Source organism: Ranitomeya imitator, chromosome 2, assembly GCF_032444005.1.
Source record: "Ranitomeya imitator isolate aRanImi1 chromosome 2, aRanImi1.pri, whole genome shotgun sequence".
NCBI classification, from domain to species: Eukaryota; Metazoa; Chordata; class Amphibia; order Anura; family Dendrobatidae; genus Ranitomeya; species Ranitomeya imitator.
Window position 1 is genome coordinate 446,234,679 of NC_091283.1, and position 14,555 is coordinate 446,249,233.

The following is a 14,555-nucleotide window of genomic DNA, read 5'->3' on the forward strand; positions in this document are numbered from 1 at the left end:
GTGAGGCGCCCTCTGCTGGTTGTTCCTAGATCGTGGGAACTTACCTAGAAAGCCTGGGAGCTTTCTAGGTAAGTTCCCACGATCTATGATCGTCGTTTTTTGACGAAATCGGACGCACAGAAAATGCAACTTGTAGCGTTTTCTTGCGTCCGACGCTAGCGTCTAAAACGACGCACGTGTCGGAAAACGCGTGCAAAAAGACGCACGCGTCCCCTATGTTAAACATAGGGGCGCGTCGCCGCTGCGTCGCCGACGCAACAGCGACGCACATTAGCGTAACGCTAATGTGAATGTAGCCTTTACTGTATGTAAACCATGTCTCAAATCATGTCGGGTTTAGGAAGGAGAAAGAAAAAGCCGGTAATTGAATTACCGGCTTTCAAGCTGTATAGCGTTGGAATAAATATTAATATATATACATATATGTGTCTCACTGACATATATATATATATATATATACCTATTCTATGTGTACACATTTATTCTACCTATTGGACTGTAAGCTGTCAGTGTGATTTTACTGTACACCGCACTGAATTACCGGCTTTTCTCTCTAACAGCGCTGCGTATTTTTCGCAAGTCACACTGCTTGTCCGTGTGTAATCCGTATTTTTCACGCTTCCATAGACTTTCATTGGCGTATTTCTTGCGCAGTACGGTGACAAACGCAGCATGCTGCGATTTTGTACGGCCGTAGAAAGCCGTATAATACTGATCAGTAAAATACGGCAGATAGGAGCAGGGGCATAGAGAATAATTGTGCCGTATTTTTTGCGAGTTTTACGGACGTAGTTTCTGCGCTCTTACGTCCGTAAAACTCGCAAGTGTGAAGCCGGCCTTAGATTGTACACAGGTGGACTTCCTGTCACTTAAGCATGTGACTTATGAAGGTCATTGCTTTTAGGGGCTTTGTAGAAAAAGGGGTGAATACATACAGGTGCTTCTCACAAAATTATAATATCAAAAAGTTAATTTATTTCAGTTCTTCAATACAAAAAGTGAAACTCATTATATAGAGTCATTACAAACAGAGTGATCTATTTCAAGTGTTTATTTCTGTTAATGTTGATGACTATGGCTTACATCCAATGAAAACCCAAATGTCATTATCTCAGTAAATTAGAATAATTAACAAAAAACACCTGCAAAGGCTTCCTAAGCATTTAAAAAGGTCCCTTAGTCTGTTTCAGTAGGCTCCACAATCATGGGGAAGACTGCTGACTTAACAAATTGTCCAGAAGGCAATCACTGACACACTCCACAAGGAGGGTACGCAAACAAAAGGTCATTGCTAAAGAAGCTGGCTGTTCACAGAGTGCTGTATCCAAGCACATCAACCCCTTTCTGACATTAGATGTACTATCCCATCGAGGTGGTATGGGCCCGTATGACCACCGATGGGATAATACGTCTAATGCGATCAGTCGCGCTCACGGGGGGAACATGATCGCAGCGTTCCAGCGGCATAGGGAAGCATCGCGCAGGGAGTGGGTCCTTGCATGTTTCCGAGACCCTCGGAACAACGCGATGTGATTGTGTTGCTCCGAGCGTCTCCTCCGTCGTCCTCCCTGCAGGCCCCGGATCCAAGATGGCTGCGGGGCTTCTTCCAGGTCTTGCAGGGAGGTGGCTTGCAAGCGCCTGCTCAGAGTAGACGCCGGCAAGTCTCCTGCAGCGCTTGTGAGATCGCTGATCTGACACATTGCATTGCAAAGTGTCAGATCAGCGATCTGACACTTTACCATGAAGTTCCACACTGGGACAAAGTAAAAAAAAATAAATATATTGTTCCAATAAATACATTTCTTTATTTAAATTAAAAAAAAAACAATAAAAGTACACATTTATTATCGCCGCATCCGTAACGACCCGACCTATAAAAAGGAAAAAATAAAGTTATAGCCCTCAGAATAAAGCGATGCAGAAATAATTATTTTTTCTGTACAATAGTTTTTATTGCATAAAAGCGCCAAAACATAAAAAAATTATATAAATGAGGTATCGCTGTAATCGTACTGACCCGAAGAATATAACTGCTTTATCAGTTTTACCAAACGCGGAACGGTATAAACACCCCACCCAAAAAGAAATTCACAAATTGCTAGTTTTTGTTTATTCTGCCTAACAAAAATCGGAATGAAAAACGATCAAAAAATGTCATGTGCCCGAAAATGATACCAATAAAAACGTCAACTCGTCCCGCAAAAAACAAGACCTCACATGACTCTGTGGACCAAAATATGGAAAAATTATAGCTCTCAAACTGTGGTAACACAAAAAAATATTTTTTGTAATAAAAAGCGTCTTTTAGTGTTTGACAGCTGCCAAACATAAAAACCCGCTATAAACAGTAAATCAAACCCTCCATTATCACCCCCTTAGTTAGGGAAAAATAATAAATTTAAAAAAATGTATTTATTTCCATTTTCCCATTAGGATTAGGGTTGGGGCTAAAGTTAGGGCTAAAGCTAGAGTTGGGGTTAGGGTTTGGATTACGTTTACGGTTGGGCTAGGGGTGTGTTGGGGTTAGGGGTGTGGTTAGGGTTGGGATTAGGGTTAGGGGTGTGTTTGGGTTACGGTCGAAGTTAGAATTGGGAGGTATCCACTGTTTAGGCACACCAGGGGCTCTGCAAATGCAACATGATGTCCGATCTCAATTCATACAATTCTGCGTTGAAAAAGTAAAACTGTGCTCCTTCCCTTCCAAGCTCTGCAAGGCACCCAAACAGTGGTTTACCCCCACATATGGAGTATCCGCGTACTCAGGACAAATTGGACAATAACTTTTGGGGTCCAATTTCTCCTGTTAACCATGGGAAAATACAAAACTGGGGGCTAAAAATCATTTTTGTGGGAAAAAAAAGGATTTATTTTTACGTCTCTGCGTTATAAACTTTAGTGAAACACTTGGAGGTTCAAAGAGATCACCACAATCTAGAAAAGTTCCTTGTGGGGGGGGGGGGGGGGGTGTAGTTTGCAATATGGGGTCACTTGTGGGGGTTTCTACTGTTTAGGTACATCAGGGGCTCTGCAAACGCAGCGTGATGCCCGCAGACCATTCCATCAAAGTCTGCATTCCAAAACGCCACTTCCCTTCCGAGCTTTGCCATGCGCCCAAACAGTACTTTTCTCCTACATATGGGGTATCAGCGTACTCAGGACAAAATTGCGAAATTGTCGCCAAATTTCCGTTTTTTTTTCACACAAATAAACTCAAGTAAAGTCAAGGAAATTTTACCACTAACATGAAGTACAAAATGTCATGAGAAAACCATCTCAGAATCACTGGGATCCGTTGAAGCGTTGCAGAGTTATAACCTCATAAAGGGACAGTGGTCAGAATTGTAAAAATTGGCCCGGTCATTAACGTGCAAACCACCCTTGGGGGTAAAGGTGTTAATGGAAAGTTCAGTGGAAGGAAAATGTGCGGAAGGAAAAGGTGCACAAGCAACCGGGATAACCGCAGCCTTGAAAGGATTGTTCAGAAAAGGCCATTTAAAAACTTGGGGGAGATTCACAAGGACTGGACTGCTGCTGGAGTCATTACTTCAAGAGCCACCACACACAGACGTATCCAGGGCTACAAGTGTTGCATTGTGTCAAGCCACTCATGACCAATAGACAACGCCAGAAGCATCTTACCTGGGCCAAGGAGAAAAAGAACTGGACTGTTGCTCAGTGGTCCAAGGTGTTGTTTTCAGATGAAAGTAAATTTTGCATTTCATTTGGAGATCAAGGTCCCAGAGTCTGGAGGAAGAGTGGAGGGGCCACAATCCAAGCTGCTTGAGGTCTAGTGTGAAGTTTCCACAATCAAGTGATGGTTTGGGGAGCCATGTCATCTGCTGGTGTACGTCAACTGTGTTTTACCAAGACCAAAGTCAGTGCAGCCGTCTACCAGGAGCACTTCATGCTTCCCTCAACCGACAAGCTTTTTGGAGATGGAAATTTAATTCTCCAGCAGGACTTGGCACCTGTACACACTGCCAAAAGTACCAATACCTGGTTTAAAAACAACAGTATCACTGTGCTTGATTGACCAGCAAACTCACCTGACCTTAACCCCATAGAGAATCTATAGGGTATTGTCAAGAGGAAGATGAGACACCAGACCCAACAATGCAGATGAGCTGAAGGCTGCTATCAAAGCAACCTGGGCTTCCATAACCCCTCAGCAGTGTCACAGGCTGATCGCCTCCATGTCATGCCACATTAATGCAGTAATTGATGCTAAAGGAGACCCGAACAAGTATTGAGTGCATTTACTGAACATACACTTCAGTAGGCCAACATTTTGAGTTTTAAAATCATTTTTCAAGCTGGTGTTATAAAGTATTCTAATTTACTGAGATAATGACTTTATGGCTTACAGCCAATGAAAACCCCAATCATCAACATTAACAAAATAAACACAATTGAAATAGATTACTCTCTTTGTAGTGACTCATATTATATAGTTTCACTTTTTGTATTGAAGAACTGAAAGGGAACCTGTCACCCCCAAAATCGAAGGTGAGCTAAGCCCACCAGCATCAGGGGCTTTTCTACAGAATTCTGTAATGCTGTAGATAAGCTCCCGATGTATCCTGAAAGATGAGAAAAAAAAGTTATATTATACTCACCCAGGGGCGGTCCCGGTTCGGTTCTGGTCTGTAGTGTGCAGGCGCCGGGAAAGGTCAGAGAGGCCCAGTGCCTGCGCACCGCAGTACTTTGCTCTGCCCTCAACAGGACAGATAATGTGCGCCTGCGCCGGAGCGTGAAGACAAGAGGACGTCATCGTATGAAGATGGGAGGCCCCGGACCGCGACGCCCATCCGACCAGAACAGGACCGCCCCTGGGTGAGTATAATCTAACCTCTTTTTTTCATCTTTCAGGTAACATCGGGGGCTTATCTACAGGATTACAGAATTCTGTAGATAAGCCCCTGATGCTGGTGGGCTTAGCTCACGTTTGATTTTGGGGGTGACAGATTCCCTTGAAATAAATTTTTGATGATTTTCTAATTTTGTGACAAGCACCTGTATGTACATGACGATTCTTTGTTATTGATCCCATAAATTTATTTTATGCCTATATTTTTCTCACTTCACCAACTTAGACTATTTCGTGCTGATGCTTCACACACAAATTGGATTACAAAAATATTTAAACACAGGTGGCAACGTAATAAAATATGTAAAAAGCCACTGTATGTAGTAAGGCTGCAAAATTATAAATGACACGTTGAGGCGACAGTTAAATTTTGGGGTCCAGGAGCAGTGATCCCTTTGTATGTGGCCACCATAATCGGAGCTGTCACCCAGCTTTCCCTGGCTCCTGCATGTCAGATCTGCACAGTAGACCAGTGATACAGTTTCAATTTTTCCCTTGCTCTTTAAAAAAGCAGTGAACCTTGTGGAAAAGCAAAAGATCAAAGACCCAGCATGAGGCGCTTTCACATTCTTGGCAGAGTTAACCCGAGATTTGCCACAGCGCTGCCGCACCTACATTATACAGTAGAGCTGCATGTACCAGATGGCCTGAGAGCAACGCTGGAGAAGATATCCGAGCCAAAACTGAGTCACTTTATTCATTAGATGGAAGGACTTGGCGGCCACCCATGTTTCATGCTGACGGTCACAAAGTACAAACTGCTCATTGTGGATACTGATATACTCACCACTGTACATATAACAGCGACACTCCGTATACAGCCACATGCTGTGTGATGTGTGAAAATGTGTCATCACACCAAGCTTATGAATGCGGCATGTTGTGTGATGTAAAGAATTTCCCAATGATGTAGCACTGCAGTACAGAGTATTTCAGGAAATGAGACATTAACCTGTCCACTTATGTTATACTAGTACAGAGGTGTACGTGATCGAGACTGCTTTATTCACCCAAGTCTCAGTCCATCATTATCCTGAACCCCAAATATAAATGTGTCATTTTCCTGTACCCTAAATGTCTGCGCCATTATCCTGCACCCCAAGTATCAGTGTCCTGTACCCTAAATGTCTGTCATTGTCCTGTACCCCAAGTGTCAGTGTCATTGATCTGAACCCTAAATGTGTGTCATTGTCCTGTACCCCAAGTGTCTGTGCCATTATCCTGCACCCCAAGTGTCATTGTCCTGAACCCTAAATATCTGCGCCATTATCCTGCACCCCAAATATCAGTGTCCTGTACCCTAAATGTCAGTGTCATTCTCCTGTACCCCAAGTGTCTGTGCCATTATCCAGCACCACAAGTGTCAGTGTCATTGCCCTGTACCCCAAGTGTCATTGTCCTGAACCCTAAATGTCTGTGTCATTGTCCTGTACCCCAAGTGTCTGTGCCATTATCCTGCACCCCAAGTGTCATTGTCCTGAACCCTAAATGTCTGTGTCATTGTCCTGTACCCCAAGTGTCAGTGCCATTATCCTGCACCCCAAGTGTCAGTGTCATTGACCTGTACCCTAAATGTCTGTCATTGTCCTGTACCCCAAGTGTCATTGTCCTGTACGCCAAGTGTCAGTCATTGTGCTGCATCCCAAGTCTGTGCCATTGTCCTGTACCCCAAGTATCAGTGTCACTGTCCTGTACCCCAAGTATCAGTGTTACTGTCCTGTAGCCCAAGTGTCATTGTCCTGTACGCCAAGTGTCTGTGCCATTGTCCTGTACCCCAAGTGTCACTGTCATTGTGCTGTATCCCAAGTGTCAGTGTCCTGTACCCAATTGTCACGGTCATTGTGCTGTATCCCAACTATCAGGGTGTCATTATATTGTACCCCAGGTGTCATTGTCGATATATCTTGGGCTTCCTGCAGTAACATCAGCAGTGGATCTTATTGCATGTTGCCGTCACATCTATCCCCGCTGCTCGGGTTGTGCACTTCTCATCTGTAGCTCGCTGCTGCAGGCATCCTTTTTTAGAGTAGAAGACATGATCAGAAGCAGTTACCGGAGGGGACATCTTTCCTACAGATCGTCTTGGGAATTTCAGACAAGCACAGTTATTGCCTTTAATACGTCTTGCACCAGGAAGAATTCATCTACAGTTAGATGTTATGTATGGAGATATTCGCTGGCTCAGCCCAGAAGCTTTCACTACCGCTGACATGGCAGGCTGCAGCCAGGTTCTTCTAATGCAAGGACTTACCCAGTCTTCTTTGAGATCAACATTTACAGAGAAGGACATTTTTGGAGTGTTCATAAGTGAAGTAGCGAACCTTGTGGTAAGGTTAAGAGTCCAGTATTACTATATGTGTGAGGAGGCGAGATTGGAGCCAGCTGCTCCACCATTCCGTGTATTATTCATGACTGCACTCCCATACTTTCTATTACTTTTTAATGCTGCACATACATTAACCATATAGAGCTCTGGGAAAAATTAAGAGACCACCACATCAAAACCCTGTCATGGGCAGCCCAATCTCCAGACCTGAACCCCATTGAAAGCCTCTGGAATGTAATCAAGAGGATGATGGATAGTCACAAGCCATCAAACAAAGAAGAACTGCTTAAATGTTTGCACCAGAAGCAGTGTGAAAGTCTGGTGGAAAGCATGCCAAGACGCATGAGAGCTGTGATTAAAAATCATGGTTATTACACAAAATATTGATTTCTGAACTCTTCCTGAGTTAGAACATTAGTATTGTTGTTTCTAAATGATTATGAACTTGTGTTCTTTGTATTATTTGAGGTCTGAAAGCACTGTTTTGTTTTTTTATTTTGACCATTTTTCTTTGTCAGGAAAAAATACAAAATTTATTGCGTGGAAATTCGGAGATATGTTGTCAGAAGTTTATAGAATAAAAGAACAATTTACATTTTACTCAAAAATATACCTATGAAGAGAAAAATCAGACAATCTGAACATTTGCAGTGGTCTCTTAATTTTTGCCAGAGCTGTATATACTGCATACTTTGCGGTGTTACTCGGTAATACCCTGGGCACCAGTCGTGGCACTGTTCTTACTAACACAAAAGTCTGTGTCGGTAGAAGGAGGCATGGCTACAAGTGCCTCACTTAGGGTACAGGACAATGAAACAGTGACAAAATGTCCTAAGTATCAGTGTTCATTGTCCTGTACCCAAGTGTCATTATCTTGTACCCCAAGTCTCAGTATGTATAGATAAATAAATGGAGGGCACTGCAAAATATATCAAAAGTGGGAAGGTTGAACAGGAGGAAGGAGCAAGAGAAAGATCATGCCCACATAAATAGGAACACCTCCATATATATAACAATATCAAAGTCGTATTTTATTGAATTGGCAAAAACCTCAAAAACTGCATATATGTACACACAAAGAACAACAACACACAATGCAATTAAAAACACTTAAAAATGCAAAAATGCATCAACATGCCTATTAATGTGTCATATCCTGGTATAGGAAAAATGACAACCCACAAATCATGGATCACCCACAATAAAGATGTTACAATAATCTAACTGCAAACACATAAATAATGCAAAAATCAGTAACCGCTCCATGCAATGGATATAATGGTGTCAATATTGCAATACCATACATCCCTATAATAAGGTGCATAATTTGCGTGCAGAGATATTTTGTTGTTTCAAGAGTTCAAACACATGGCAAAAATAAATAAATAAATAAAATTACAAACAGTACAAAAAAGCGTACAGAGAATGAATAAAAAAAAATTTGGGGTTGTCATTTTTCCTATACCAGGATATGACACATCAATAGGCATGTTGGTGCATTTTTTAAGTGTTTTTAATTGCATTGTGTGTTGTTGTTCTTTGTGTGTACATATATGCAGTTTTTGAGGTTTTTGCCAATTCAATAAAAGACGACTTTGATATTGTTATTTATATGGAGGTGTTCCTATTTATGTGGGCATGATCTTTCTCTTGCTCCTTCCCTAAGTCTCAGTATGTCTCTGTCCTTTAACCTATCAGTGACAATGTCCTGTTCCACAAGTGTTAATTCTGTACCCCAAGCATCAGTGTCCTTGTGTTATTATAACCCAAGTGCCAGTGTCATTTTTCAATACTCAAGTGTCAGTGTCATTATCCTGTACCCCAAGTGTCATTGTTCTGTAACTCAAGTGTCATTATCTTGTACCCCAAGTGTTAGTGTCATTATCCTGTACCCCAAGTGTTAGTGTCATTATCCTGTACCCAAGTGTTAGTGTCATTATTCTGTACCCCAAGTGTTAGTGTCATTATCCTGTATCCCAAGTGTCATTGTTCTGTAACTCAAGTGTCATTATCTTGTACCCCAAGTGTTAGTGTCATTATCCTGTACCCCAAGTGTTAGTGTCATTATCCTGTACCCAAGTGTTAGTGTCATTATTCTGTACCCCAAGTGTTAGTGTCATTATCCTGTATCCCAAGTGTCATTGTTCTGTAACTCAAGTGTCATTATCTTGTACCCCAAGTGTTAGTGTCATTATCCTGTACCCAAGTGTTAGTGTCATTATCCTGTACCCCAAGTGTCAGTGTCATTATCCTGTACCTCAAGTGTCAGTGTCATTATCCTGTACCTCAAGTGTCAGTGTCATTATCCTGTACCTCAAGTGTCAGTGTCATTGTCCTGTACCCAAGTGTCAGTGTCATTGTCCTGTACCCAAGTGTCAGTGTCATTGTCCTGTACCCCAAGAGTTAGTGTCATTATCCTGTACCTCAAGTGTTAGTGTCATTATCCTGTACCTCAAGTGTCAGTGTCATTATCCTGTACCCCAAGTGTTAGTGTCATTATCCTGTACCCCAAGTGTTAGTGTCATTATCCTGTACCCAAGTGTTAGTGTCATTATTCTGTACCCCAAGTGTTAGTGTCATTATCCTGTATCCCAAGTGTCATTGTTCTGTAACTCAAGTGTCATTATCTTGTACCCCAAGTGTTAGTGTCATTATCCTGTACCCAAGTGTTAGTGTCATTATCCTGTACCCCAAGTGTCAGTGTCATTATCCTGTACCTCAAGTGTCAGTGTCATTATCCTGTACCTCAAGTGTCAGTGTCATTATCCTGTACCTCAAGTGTCAGTGTCATTGTCCTGTACCCAAGTGTCAGTGTCATTGTCCTGTACCCAAGTGTCAGTGTCATTGTCCTGTACCCCAAGAGTTAGTGTCATTATCCTGTACCTCAAGTGTTAGTGTCATTATCCTGTACCTCAAGTGTCAGTGTCATTATCCTGTACCCCAAGTGTTAGTGTCATTATCCTGTACCCCAAGTGTTAGTGTCATTATCCTGTACCCAAGTGTTAGTGTCATTATTCTGTACCCCAAGTGTTAGTGTCATTATCCTGTATCCCAAGTGTCATTGTTCTGTAACTCAAGTGTCATTATCTTGTACCCCAAGTGTTAGTGTCATTATCCTGTACCCAAGTGTTAGTGTCATTATCCTGTACCCAAGTGTTAGTGTCATTATCCTGTACCCCAAGTGTCAGTGTCATTATCCTGTACCTCAAGTGTCAGTGTCATTATCCTGTACCTCAAGTGTCAGTGTCATTGTCCTGTACCCAAGTGTCAGTGTCATTGTCCTGTACCCAAGTGTCAGTGTCATTGTCCTGTACCCCAAGAGTTAGTGTCATTATCCTGTACCTCAAGTGTCAGTGTCATTATCCTGTACCCCAAGTGTTAGTGTCATTATCCTGTACCTCAAGTGTCAGTGTCATTATCCTGTACCTCAAGTGTCAGTGTCATTGTCCTGTACCCAAGTGTCAGTGTCATTGTCCTGTACCCCAAGAGTTAGTGTCATTATCCTGTACCTCAAGTGTTAGTGTCATTATCCTGTACCCAAGTGTTAGTGTCATTATCCTGTACCCCAAGTGTTAGTGTCATTGTCCTGTACCCAAGTGTCAGTGTCATTATCCTGTACCTCAAGTGCCAGTGTCATTATCCTGTACCCAAGTGTCAGTGTCATTGTCCTGTACTCCAAGAGTTAGTGTCATTATCCTGTACCTCAAGTGTCAGTGTCATTATCCTGTACCTCAAGTGTCAGTGTCACTATCCTGTACCCAAGTGTCAGTATCATTATCCTGTACCTCAAGTGTCAGTGTCATTGTCCTGTACCCCAAGAGTTAGTGTCATTATCCTGTACCTCAAGTGTCAGTGTCAATATCCTGTACCCAAGTGTCAGTGTCATTGTCCTGTACCCCAAGAGTTAGTGTCATTATCCTGTACCTCAAGTGTCAGTGTCATTATCCTGTACCTCAAGTGTCAGTGTCATTATCCTGTACCCAAGTGTCAGTGTTAGTCCTGTACCCCAAGTGTCAGTGTCATTATCCTGTACCCAAGTGTCAGTCCTGTACCTCAAGAGTCAGTGTCATTATCCTGTACCCCAAGTATCAGTGTCATTGTCCTGTACCCCAAGTGTCAGTGTCATAATCCTGTACCCCAAGAGTCAGTGTCATTATCCTGTACCCCAAGTGTCAGTGTCATTATCCTGTACCTCAAGTGTCAGTGTCATTATCCTGTACCCAAGTGTCAGTCCTGTACCTCAAGAGTCAGTGTCATTATCCTGTACCCCAAGTATCAGTGTCATTGTCCTGTACCCCAAGTGTCAGTGTCATAATCCTGTACCCCAAGAGTCAGTGTCATTATCCTGTACCCCAAGTACCAGTGTCATTGTCCTGTACCCCAAGTGTCAGTGTCATCGTCCTGTACCCCAAGTGTCAGTGTCATCGTCCTGTACCCCAAGTATCAGTGTCATTGTCCTGTACCCCAAGTGTCAGTGTCATCGTCCTGTACCCCAAGTATCAGTGTCATTGTCCTGTACCCCAAGTGTCAGTGTCATCGTCCTGTACCCCAAGTGTCAGTGTCATTGTCCTGTACCCCAAGTGTCATTGTTCTGTAACTCAAGTGTCATTATCTTGTACCTCAAGAGTCAGTGTCATTATCCCATACCCCATGTGTCAGTGTCATTATCCTGTACCCAAGTGTCAGTGTCATTGTCCTGTACCCCAAGTGTCTGTGCCATTGTCCTGTACCCCAAGTGTCAGTGTCATCATCCTGTACCCCAAGTGTCAGTGTCATTGTTCTGTACCCCAAGTGTCAGTGTCATTGTTCTGTACCCCAAATGTCATTGTTCTGTAACTCAAGTGTCATTATCTTGTACCTCAAGTGTCAGTGTCATTATCCTGTACCCCAAGTGTCAGTGTCATCGTCCTGTACCCCAAGTGTCAGTGTCATTGTTCTGTAACTCAAGTGTCATTATTTTGTACCTCAAGAGTCAGTGTCATTATCCCGTACCCCATGTGTCAGTGTCATTATCCTGTACCGCAAGTATCAGTGTCATTGTCCTGTACCCCAAGTGTCATTGTTCTGTAACTCAAGTGTCATTATCTTGTACCTCAAGTGTCAGTGTCATTATCCTGTACCCCAAGTGTCAGTGTCATCGTCCTGTAACCCAAGTGTCAGTGTCATTATCCCGTTCCCAAGTGTCAGTGTCATTATCCTGTACCTCAATTGTCATTGTTCTGTAACTCAAGTGTCATTATCTTGTACCTCAAGTGTCAGTGTCATTATCCCATTCCCATGTGTCAGTGTCATTATCCTGTACCCCAAGTGTTAGTGTCATTGTCCTGTACCCAAGTGTCAGTGTCATTATCCTGTACCTCAAGTGCCAGTGTCATTATCCTGTACCCAAGTGTCAGTGTCATTGTCCTGTACTCCAAGAGTTAGTGTCATTATCCTGTACCTCAAGTGTCAGTGTCATTATCCTGTACCTCAAGTGTCAGTGTCACTATCCTGTACCCAAGTGTCAGTATCATTATCCTGTACCTCAAGTGTCAGTGTCATTGTCCTGTACCCCAAGAGTTAGTGTCATTATCCTGTACCTCAAGTGTCAGTGTCATTATCCTGTACCCAAGTGTCAGTGTCATTGTCTTGTACCCCAAGAGTTAGTGTCATTATCCTGTACCTCAAGTGTCAGTGTCATTATCCTGTACCTCAAGTGTCAGTGTCATTATCCTGTACCCAAGTGTCAGTGTTAGTCCTGTACCCCAAGTGTCAGTGTCATTATCCTGTACCCAAGTGTCAGTCCTGTACCTCAAGAGTCAGTGTCATTATCCTGTACCCCAAGTATCAGTGTCATTGTCCTGTACCCCAAGTGTCAGTGTCATAATCCTGTACCCCAAGAGTCAGTGTCATTATCCTGTACCCCAAGTGTCAGTGTCATTATCCTGTACCCAAGTGTCAGTGTTAGTCCTGTACCCCAAGTGTCAGTGTCATTATCCTGTACCCAAGTGTCAGTCCTGTACCTCAAGAGTCAGTGTCATTATCCTGTACCCCAAGTATCAGTGTCATTGTCCTGTACCCCAAGTGTCAGTGTCATAATCCTGTACCCCAAGAGTCAGTGTCATTATCCTGTACCCCAAGTACCAGTGTCATTGTCCTGTACCCCAAGTGTCAGTGTCATCGTCCTGTACCCCAAGTGTCAGTGTCATCGTCCTGTACCCCAAGTATCAGTGTCATTGTCCTGTACCCCAAGTGTCAGTGTCATCGTCCTGTACCCCAAGTATCAGTGTCATTGTCCTGTACCCCAAGTGTCAGTGTCATCGTCCTGTACCCCAAGTGTCAGTGTCATTGTCCTGTACCCCAAGTGTCATTGTTCTATAACTCAAGTGTCATTATCTTGTACCTCAAGAGTCAGTGTCATTATCCCATACCCCATGTGTCAGTGTCATTATCCTGTACCCAAGTGTCAGTGTCATTGTCCTGTACCCCAAGTGTCTGTGCCATTGTCCTGTACCCCAAGTGTCAGTGTCATCATCCTGTACCCCAAGTGTCAGTGTCATTGTTCTGTACCCCAAGTGTCAGTGTCATTGTTCTGTACCCCAAGTGTCATTGTTCTGTAACTCAAGTGTCATTATCTTGTACCTCAAGTGTCAGTGTCATTATCCTGTACCCCAAGTGTCAGTGTCATCGTCCTGTACCCCAAGTGTCAGTGTCATTGTTCTGTAACTCAAGTGTCATTATTTTGTACCTCAAGAGTCAGTGTCATTATCCCGTACCCCATGTGTCAGTGTCATTATCCTGTACCGCAAGTATCAGTGTCATTGTCCTGTACCCCAAGTGTCATTGTTCTGTAACTCAAGTGTCATTATCTTGTACCTCAAGTGTCAGTGTCATTATCCTGTACCCCAAGTGTCAGTGTCATTATCCTGTACCTCAAGTGTCATTGTTCTGTAACTCAAGTGTCATTATCTTGTACCTCAAGTGTCAGTGTCATTATCCCATTCCCATGTGTCAGTGTCATTATCCTGTACCCAAGCGTCAGTGTAATTATCCTGTACCCCAAGTGTCAGTGTCATCGTCCTGTAACCCAAGTGTCAGTGTCATTATCCCATTCCCAAGTGTCAGTGTCATAATCCTGTACCCCAAGTGTCAGTGTCATTATCCTGTACCTCAAGTGTCAGTGTCGTTATCCCGTACCCCATGTGTCAGTGTCATTATCCTGTACCCAAGCGTCAGTGTAATTATCCTGTACCTCAAGTGTCAGTGTCATTGTCCTGTACCCCAAGAGTTAGTGTCATTATCCTGTACCCCAAGTGTCAGTGTCATTATCCTGTACCCTAAGTGTCAGTGTCATTATCCTGTACCCCAAGTGTCAGTGTCATT